Source organism: Parasteatoda tepidariorum, chromosome 5, assembly GCF_982258835.1.
Source record: "Parasteatoda tepidariorum strain Cologne lab strain chromosome 5, Ptep-v5.0, whole genome shotgun sequence".
Taxonomy (NCBI): domain Eukaryota; kingdom Metazoa; phylum Arthropoda; class Arachnida; order Araneae; family Theridiidae; genus Parasteatoda; species Parasteatoda tepidariorum.
In genome coordinates this window covers 116,319,427-116,328,510 of record NC_141759.1, presented here as the reverse complement: position 1 = coordinate 116,328,510, position 9,084 = coordinate 116,319,427, and the positions used below count along the sequence as shown (strand labels likewise).

The window sequence follows — 9,084 nt, the reverse complement described above, 5'->3', positions numbered from 1 at the left end:
GTATCAAAATTGTCATTTGAACTCAAAAATTATAAAAAATTATTAAAGTGTCCACCAAATGATTCCCCCTTAAAAACAAGTAATTAATAATAATTAGAAAGCAATGTAGAGGAATGCCTATAAGCAAAGTAGACAATACTATACATTAAATTTAGGCCATACAGAAATTTCTTTCCGTCCTCATATCGTATTTTACACCATCATCGATCTTAGCGACACCTGTGCTATCTATACATAGAGAGTAACAAGGACAGAATAAAATATTTTTTACGTATTTCTTATCATATGTATATGTTTTTCGAATATGTGTTTGGAAGGGGGCTACAATCCTGTTGCCGGTGCTTTTGGGCCTGTTTAACAGATTTTTGCGATACACATTGTTAGAATTATTATTCCAAAAGGTGTGTTTGGCATCTCCTGCGAGGATGACATTTGCTGAGAGTGAGAATAATTTAGAAAAATCTCTGGCCGGAAAAGGTATCATAGCCTTTTAAGTTCGGAACGCTTTATACTTTTGCGATATCCTCAATGGAAGACGGATTGCGATACCCTCCGCCTATTCAAATATCCTCAATGGAAGACGGATCACAGGTTAAAGTCCCCTTATCGTCAGGCTAACCGTGGGAAGTTTTCCTCTCCATGCAACTCAAATGCGGTTTAGTTCAATGTTGGCAGTTATGCACACCCTGTTCATGTTGTGGCTGTGAGGGCAAGAGGGGCTTCTTCTCAGTGCCCCTGTTGATGCAACACTCTCTGGAGGGTAGCACGGACGTCCTGAAAAAGACGCCCCAGCTGGAGGGGGAAAAACAGATCCGAGTGTGGTTTATGTTCCTCCCTGATGCGCTCCCTCTTCTCCTTCCCTGGATGTCGGAAGTTTTGGGGAGGATGTAGTCTCTCTCTCTCTCTCTCATCATCCTCTTCGAAGAAGGGTGTCTTCTTGACCTGCCGGCTCCTCTTCATAATCATTGCATAATTATCATCTCTATCAGCCTAGGCTCTCTGTGAGTCGATTTGAGCAGAGATCTTCTTTCGGATTGGCTATAACGTCCTCTTAATAAGGTCCTCTTCACCCTTTTTTATCTCAATTTTTATTTAATCTGAAACTTCTCTTTAAATTTTATGTAAATTGTACTATTGTTCTGCTAGACTAGTCCTGTTAGCCATGCCCAGCGCATCAATTATTCTGAAAGAGGGTCAGGAGACCCAGGTACCTCAACTATTCTAGGCGATGACGCCTCAATGACTTTAGTGGGCCGGAATAGCCTGGTTGGCAGTGGGTTGGACCTATGTCCGAGGGGTAGTGAATTCGATCCCCGCCGGCCAAAGAATTTCTATGTTGTAATGGTGACTGGTGAACGTTAAATGAAGCGGGTCATGAAGTCCTTCATGTTCCCCTAGCAAATCAATAACTCTAGTGGTACTGAATTGGAGATGGGTCTTTCCCTGCTTCAGGTAAAAATAACGATCTGTGGATGAATACATGGAAGGATGAATGGTTCCTCCCTATTAACAGGCTGTGACGCGTGTGTGTGACTGATGTATTCTTGATTATAGATGCCGCTACCGGAAAACAAGAAACGCACCTTCTGCCTTAAGTTCGCTTGACTTCCAGCAGGTTTGGATACTGGCAAGTGGCATTAGAGACAACAACAAGAAGACTTCTGTAGTTTCATTAAAATCGGAAATATCTTTTTTAAAATAAAATTATATTTATTATTCAATTAATAATTTTATTTTTAAAAAGCATATGGTTGCAAATTTCAATCTTGAAGATAAATGGAATCTATCAATTTAGGAGAGGAGGACATCACTCTCGGCGACCGAAATTCTCTCTGGATCCGCAGAGGGAACGGTTAAAGGCGCTTTTCAAAATAGTTCGAACCAATATTCCTTGATGATAGAAATATGACTGCGTAACCTACATTTAAAGTATCCTGCTCTCAGTTTCGGTTTTAGGCATTGGTTTCTTAGGTTTACATTTGGCTGTTTTTCGTAGGGTCATACGAAATGATGCCTTTTTTGCGAATAATATACTATTTTCATAGCTGATGAGTTTTCAGCAGTTACTCGTCACTGTTAGGTCAAGTTTAGCCTATCTAAAGCAACCGCTGTCTTTGCTTATTTTCTGAAAATGCCGCAAAACGTTAATCCCAGTTGATACGATTTCCGCATCCGGCTTGCACCGATCACAGTGCTGACATGAAATATCCTCAGTGGTCGACGGATAATGGGTTAGAGTCCCCTTGCCGTCAGGCTAATCGTGGGAGGTTCACGAGATCTTCCTCTCCGTGTGACGCAAATTCGGGTGAGCTTCATCAAAAAGTCCTCCACGAAGACAAAATTTCTCCCAATACTCGATCCAGGAGTTCTCTTGTCTTCTGAATGGGTTTAAAATTACAATTCCATGGAGTTGAACATTAGTAGTCGTAAACCCTAAATTGGGTCGTCTGTTCAACGACGGTTGTATTAAATAAAATAGTTCCTTGTTCAGCCCCGATGGCTCAGGGGATCGAGCGTTCGCCTTCCAATGAGGTGAACCGGGTTCGAACTCCGAGATGGCTTGCACCGACCACAGTACTGACGCGAGAATATCCTCAGTGGTAGACAGATCATGGGTTAGAGGGCTAACCGTGAGAGGTTCTCGTGGTCTTCCTCGCCATGTAAAGCAAACGCGTGTTAATTCCATCAAAAAGCCCTTCACGAATCAAAATTTAAGCCAATACTCGATCTAGCAGTTCCCTTGTCTTTGGGATTGTGTTTAAAATTACAAGGCTACGGATATGAACATTAGTAGGGTCGGCTTTCAACGACGGTTATAAAATAAAAAAATAAAATAGTTTCCTGTGCACCGCTGATGTAAAATATCCTCAGTTGTAGATGGATCATGGATTAGAGTCTCTTTGCCCACAGGCTAACCGTGTTGGGGTTTCGTGGCTTTCCTCTCCATATAACGCAAATGCCGGTTAGCTTCAAAAAGTCCTCCACCAAGGCAAATTTCTCCTGATACTTGATCCAGGAGTTCCCTTGTCTTCTGGATTGGGTTGGTTCAAAATAACAAGGCTACGGAGTTAAACATTAGTAGACATAAACCCAAATTTGGTTCGGCTGTTCAACGACGGTTATAAAATAAAATAAAATTATAGCCAACAGTTAATTTTTAAAGTACTACAAATTGTAACTACAACCTGAAGCTTTATTTAAAAGTGCATCACACAGAAATTCGAATTTAGCTTAACTATGACGGAAAAAAAATTTCTTACATTTATTTGACACAGTTAAAGATGTTGGTGAGAATGACGTCGATCAAAGTATCGATTGCATTCTGAAATATCATTTGTAAAATTCATTATTTTCTTCAAAAAGCACTTAGTATTCAATTTATTGGAGATAATAATTTTATGAATCATAGCGATCTATCTCGTATCTAACACAATTTTTTGCAACTCACGTTAAATATATTTATCATTTTAAAATAACGTTGACAATATAATGTAAATAGCTTGAAAGTTAACTTTAACGCTTAATAACATAATCATACACCGATTAAACTTAAAGAGAAAAATATTCTTTTTTAAAAAACTCAATTCTCATTTTTAATTCTCGAACAAAACTTTTCTTACAAGCTCGAGTAGGGGTTTTGAGAACGCACCTCGAATACCCTCCTGTAAACCAGTTCCTGTTAACAAATAATAATAAATCAAATGGATTTTAATAACCACTTTATTTAGGTTGACTAAAAATGTGATAGTTTTAAATACTTATCACACTATAAATTGAAATTGTGGAGTGAATCACACTAAAAAAAAGAAAGAAAAACAACGACGAGGTGATAGAAGCTTAATGCAAAAAAGAATTTATGTATCACGGTGATCGAAATTATTTAAAATCAAATTTAAATCATTATTTGCGGTGCAACTGAAACACATTTTAAAAACCACATTCTCATCTGGGCGACTATTTTTATTTAAGCATCTAGTTTTGTTCCATTTCAAAACGGGGTCTTCATTTCTTTCAATACGATATGCCTTTTTTGCTAGCAGATGTTTAACTTACTCATCAAATTTTAATGCAGGAGTCAGGTGTCTTTTAAAATATCGTTTTCATTCTTAAGCAAAATTTTTCTTTTAATTTTTAATTTCTATGAAACAATTTTAAAGCGATTTTATAACTCTAATAAAAACATTTAAATCACAGTTTTCTTTTAAAGTGCTTGCTTAAAAAAATAATAAAAGTGATGAGAATAGTAATGATATTCCTCACTTTTGAAGAATAATTTCATTTATTTAATACCCACTTACACTCGAAAGTGCTTCGAATTCAGAAGAGAAGGTAAAAAAAAATTTTGAATTATAAATTGAAAAATTTTGAAATAGTCTTAATAAATAACCCAAAAATGGAAATTTTTTTCCGTCTTTAAAGGGGCTTCTGGATTTGCACGAGTATACGAGTATAGGCCAACCGGATTTCTGGTTAGTATAAGATACGATCAGAATAAATAATTACAAATAAAACGAATATCATTATCATTTACAATTATAATTAAATCAAATGATCAAAGGTTAGAATTCTATAACATCTGTAACATCTTTCTATCATCTATATTCATGTATATTCATCTATATTCATCTATATTCATTCTATAACATCTGTAAATTCTATAACATCTGTAAGAAACAGTATATTCTGTAACAATTGTAATCAAAGAAATACAAATTACACAAAAACCCTGCTAATCTGAGGGAATTGGGAGATTGACTGTTCACCTTGTTAAATTCCATAATTCAGATAGCAATTTTTGCTGTCATAATCAAAGCTGTGTCAGGTTTCCCTCTCAAATTTAGAAATTAAATTCCCATACCTTTCCAAGAAAATTTTACAAAATTCCAGAATATATTTTTTCAATATGAGGCAAGATCTCATCAGATATATGATTTTTTATACAATAAATTACAATTACTTTTTGATCAAAATTATATCACATATTAATTGTGCATACCTGCATACATTGTAGAAGTAAAATAAACAAAAAAAAATAAATAATTCAAAAGTGGAAATAATATAATCATTGATACATCTGATTAAAAGCCAAACTTAATTTACGCAGAAAGCCTAAAAACAAAGAATTAGAACTGAAAATATTGTTAGATTGAAGAAGAAATTTAAAACAAATTTTTAAACAAAAAGTAGTTTTCACAAATGAATGATATAATTTTAGTTATAATCCAAAAAAGTTCAACCATGTAGCAGCAAAGTTTTTACTAACTACTTACTTTTTTGTGAAAGTTATTCACTTTGAAACTCATCGGCTAGTTATCATTATTTTTAAGATTCGTTCCAGGTTTTGGCCAAACCTTGAAAAAACTTTAGACAAACCTAAAAAACAATCAATTTTAAAATTGATGATAACAATAAGTAACCAATGAGGTTCATTGTCTAACATATATTTTTATTATTCTGTGTAAAAATTTTGCAATGATTAAAGTTTTTTAGAAATATAAAAACTGGAATACTAATTTGTGAAAAATATTTTTTGATAAACAATTTCTTGTTTCAAATTAGTTAAAAATACTTAGTTTTTGAAAATAAAGCTTGTTTTTTAAGCATTTTGTTATTTCCTAACCATAAGGTGGGTGTATGATGGCAGACTAAATAATAATTAATATATTGTTTCATAAAGATTTTTTATATTTTCCCAATTTCTATCCAAAATAATGCTTCTGTCTAAAATTCATATAATTGTCTACACTAAAAATCTACATGTTAAGCTCATTTAAATTTCATTTTTTACAAAATTTAATATTTTGCAAATTTTCTACGAAGAAATAAGTTTCATTGCTAATTGAACAAAAATATATTTAATTTCTGACAAAATATTGCCTTTCATAACAAAAGTGCTATTCAGAATTTAATTGAAATTTTAATAAAAATTCTGGAAAAGTCAGGAGATTTTGTTACTAACTTTGAGTGAAAAATTACCATAATTCTTATCATATTCATTTTTAGCTTGTGCAAAACAAATTCAGACTTAGACTAGATGTCATTCCAAACCAGTAAATTAAACTGTCTGTAACACTTTATTTTAAGACTATTTTATATTTTAAGACTATATAACTGATGAAACAAAGAAAAAATTAATTACGTTCATCATGTTAAATATTTTCAAAATGATAAGTAGTTTTTCATTGCATACCTGCCAACATTGGAGAAATAAAATAACAATGATTTTACAAACCATCCCAATTTTGGGTTTACAACTACTCGTGTTAAGCTCAGTCACCTTGAACTTTTGAACTCAATCCAGAAGACAAGGGAACTCCTGGATCAAGTATTGGGAGAAATTTGTTTCATGGAGAACTTTTTGGTGGAACTACCCTGCATTTAATTTACATGTAGAGGAAAACCATGAAAACCTCCCACAGGTTAGCCAGAGGACAAGGGCACATAATTATACAATATTAAATTATTATACAATGATAACTTGTTATATATATAATTACACAACAAACAAAAATTACGGTTGTATACTGAGAGCAATAAAAAAAATTATTTTAATAATTGTTCTCACCTGGTACATTGTCTTACAAGTGATGGAATACGTCCTAAGCTAACAATATCAGTCTCGTGAAATTGAGGAATGGTTCCTTCAATGGTGTGAACTTTACTGTTGTACCGTAAAAACTCAGGTTGAGAGTTGTACTCAAGCTGTAAAGGTAAAGATTTCATAAACAAGGTTAGTAGTCAAATCCTAAAACAAAAAATAAGCACCTTTTAAGAACTTTTAAAGCTCTCAAAAAATATTTTCTAGCACTATTTACATTAACAAAATGAAAAATCATGATAAATAAAATGATCATGATAAAATAAATAGTTTTTGACAAAAAAAACTCTTCTTTAATAAAGAGACTCTCTTAATAAACTCTTCTTTAATAAATTTTTTTGGTTCGATATCAGGGAGTGGAAAATGAAGTCTGAGAATATCTTGCAAAATGGAGCACATGATAGAGCAATAATCTCACCGAACTCAGCTGAGTAGACGGTCATACGAACTCACAAGTATTTCTTCAAACATGGATACTATGGACCAATGGTGGGATTGTGGTTGAATGAATTGCGAAAACGTTGCATAGAACAATGTGAAAAGCGTGTGTGAGAAAACTACGTTTTGCATAATAGGTGGGAAAAATTGACAGGGTAAAGAAAAAAAAGTCCTTTTCCAAAAGGGAAAATTAAGCACTTTTTAAAAACACCCTATGAAAAAGCACCTTGATGGGCCTTTAAATAACAAAAATAAGCATCTTTAAGCACTTTTTAAAAACGTTACACACCATGAACAGGGCTAGGCTAGCAACACCTAAAATTAAGATATATTAAAGCATCATGATAAGAAAACAAATAATATAGTATTATTGTTTCCCAGTAGATTTCCATTGACTTTAGAAAATATTGATCCTTAGGAAACATTACATCCAAATTTCCTTACACTAGAAGTAGGTTCCCTATTTTGAATTGGTAAGAAGTGAGTTCCCTATTTTATTCACCTATTAATATGCACATTCATAACTATTCTCTCTAATGATAGACAAAACAAAAAAATTTAGAACTTGGATAATCAAGACACTTGCAACAAAGGAATGATCTAATTTGATGCTCAGATTTATTATAAATTATCTCCATAAAGTTATTCAGAAAAATATTTTATACATACAGTAGGACCTTGATATGATGAGGCTGTCAGATTGGACAAAAACATCATAAATTAGAAGATGTCATTTTATCAGAGATTTAAAAATTGCCATTATAACTGAAATTCCCATGAAAGTGCATACAAATTTAATTACATTTTGTTATTTTTGTTTGTTTACTCTCATCTTACTAGAAGGCTACGACCCCTGCTCGCTCTGCTCACCAATCCCCACAATCGATTCTCGTTCATCATTGTTTATTTCTTTTTAAATGCCAATATTTTCCACAAACACGCAGAACATTTTGGTTTCCAAATAAACAATCATTTAGCTTTATGCAAGAACATTTGCTAACATAACGAAATGGATGATCACTTGAATTTGTAAACTAATCCTTTCTTCTTCTTCTTGGGCACTACAGCCTATGACAGGCCAAGGTCGTCCTAATAAGTTTTTGAGATCTTGATCTATTCTGTGCCATGGCCTTCCAGTTAGTTTTTCCTATTATCTTTAGGTACCTCTCAACTGTGTCCAGTCACCTAGTCGGTGGACGACCCCTTTTTCTTGTACCTACTGGTTTTTTTCAGGGTTTTGGATAACAGATCTATAAAGGTGTCCTAGCCATTGAATGCGATTGGCAGGGATGAGATTGGCCAAAAGGCAAAAAAGCTGAATTTCCACACTAGTAAATTTTACGCACGCGCAATCGTTTCATAATAAATTCCAGACAGTTTAACATAATAAATAACAATGTGTTGACATAAAATTGTGTATTTATTTATTATATAAATGATTACATCGATACTTAACATTTAGTAAAAAGAAAAATTACAAATTGAAAAAATAAAGCTGGAAATTATATTTTTCTTTAGTTCACATAAGAGTCAATTATTACTTGAAAAACTACCTGTTTAGCAAATTAAAACTACGGAGAAGAAACATTAATATTCCATTTCCTTTAATAAATACTGTTGCGTGATTTATAGCAAAAAACATTTACAATTGGAATCACTATGTTCATATTATATTCTAATCTAACTAGAGCCCTGTGAAACGTATCAATAATTGTGAAGTAGAAATATATAGTAACTCCTTAACATACAAAAATTGCTATTTTAGTTTGAAAAATTACATAATCAGGAACTGTTTAGATAATTATTTTTCATTAGATAAGAATTTTGCATTTTATAGCATAAATAACAGCAACACTATTTTTTAAATTTTGGATTTTGATCCTGTTTCAAAAAAAAAAAAAAAAAAAAAAAATTGAATCATTTCTTAAGTGATTGCTTTTGTTTGCTATATATTTTATTTGCTATATTTAGTCGTTAGCCCATCTTCAAACATCTGGTGACAAATCCTACTTTTTCTTCTTTGAAAGCACAGAATGTAAGTTTTGAAT

At 32.8% G+C, this 9,084-nt stretch overlaps 1 protein-coding gene across 1 annotated transcript in view; it reads right to left on the bottom strand.

The window, feature by feature from the left end:
• Positions 1-6,920: 6,920 nt before the first annotated feature.
• LOC147810049 (pre-mRNA 3' end processing protein WDR33-like) overlaps positions 6,921-9,084 on the bottom strand; it is a 162,886-nt gene continuing 160,722 nt past the window's right edge. The window contains exon 7 of the transcript XR_015434081.1: positions 6,921-7,295. The gene's annotated coding sequence lies outside the window, so the exon portion shown is untranslated. The remainder of the gene's footprint in view (positions 7,296-9,084) is intronic.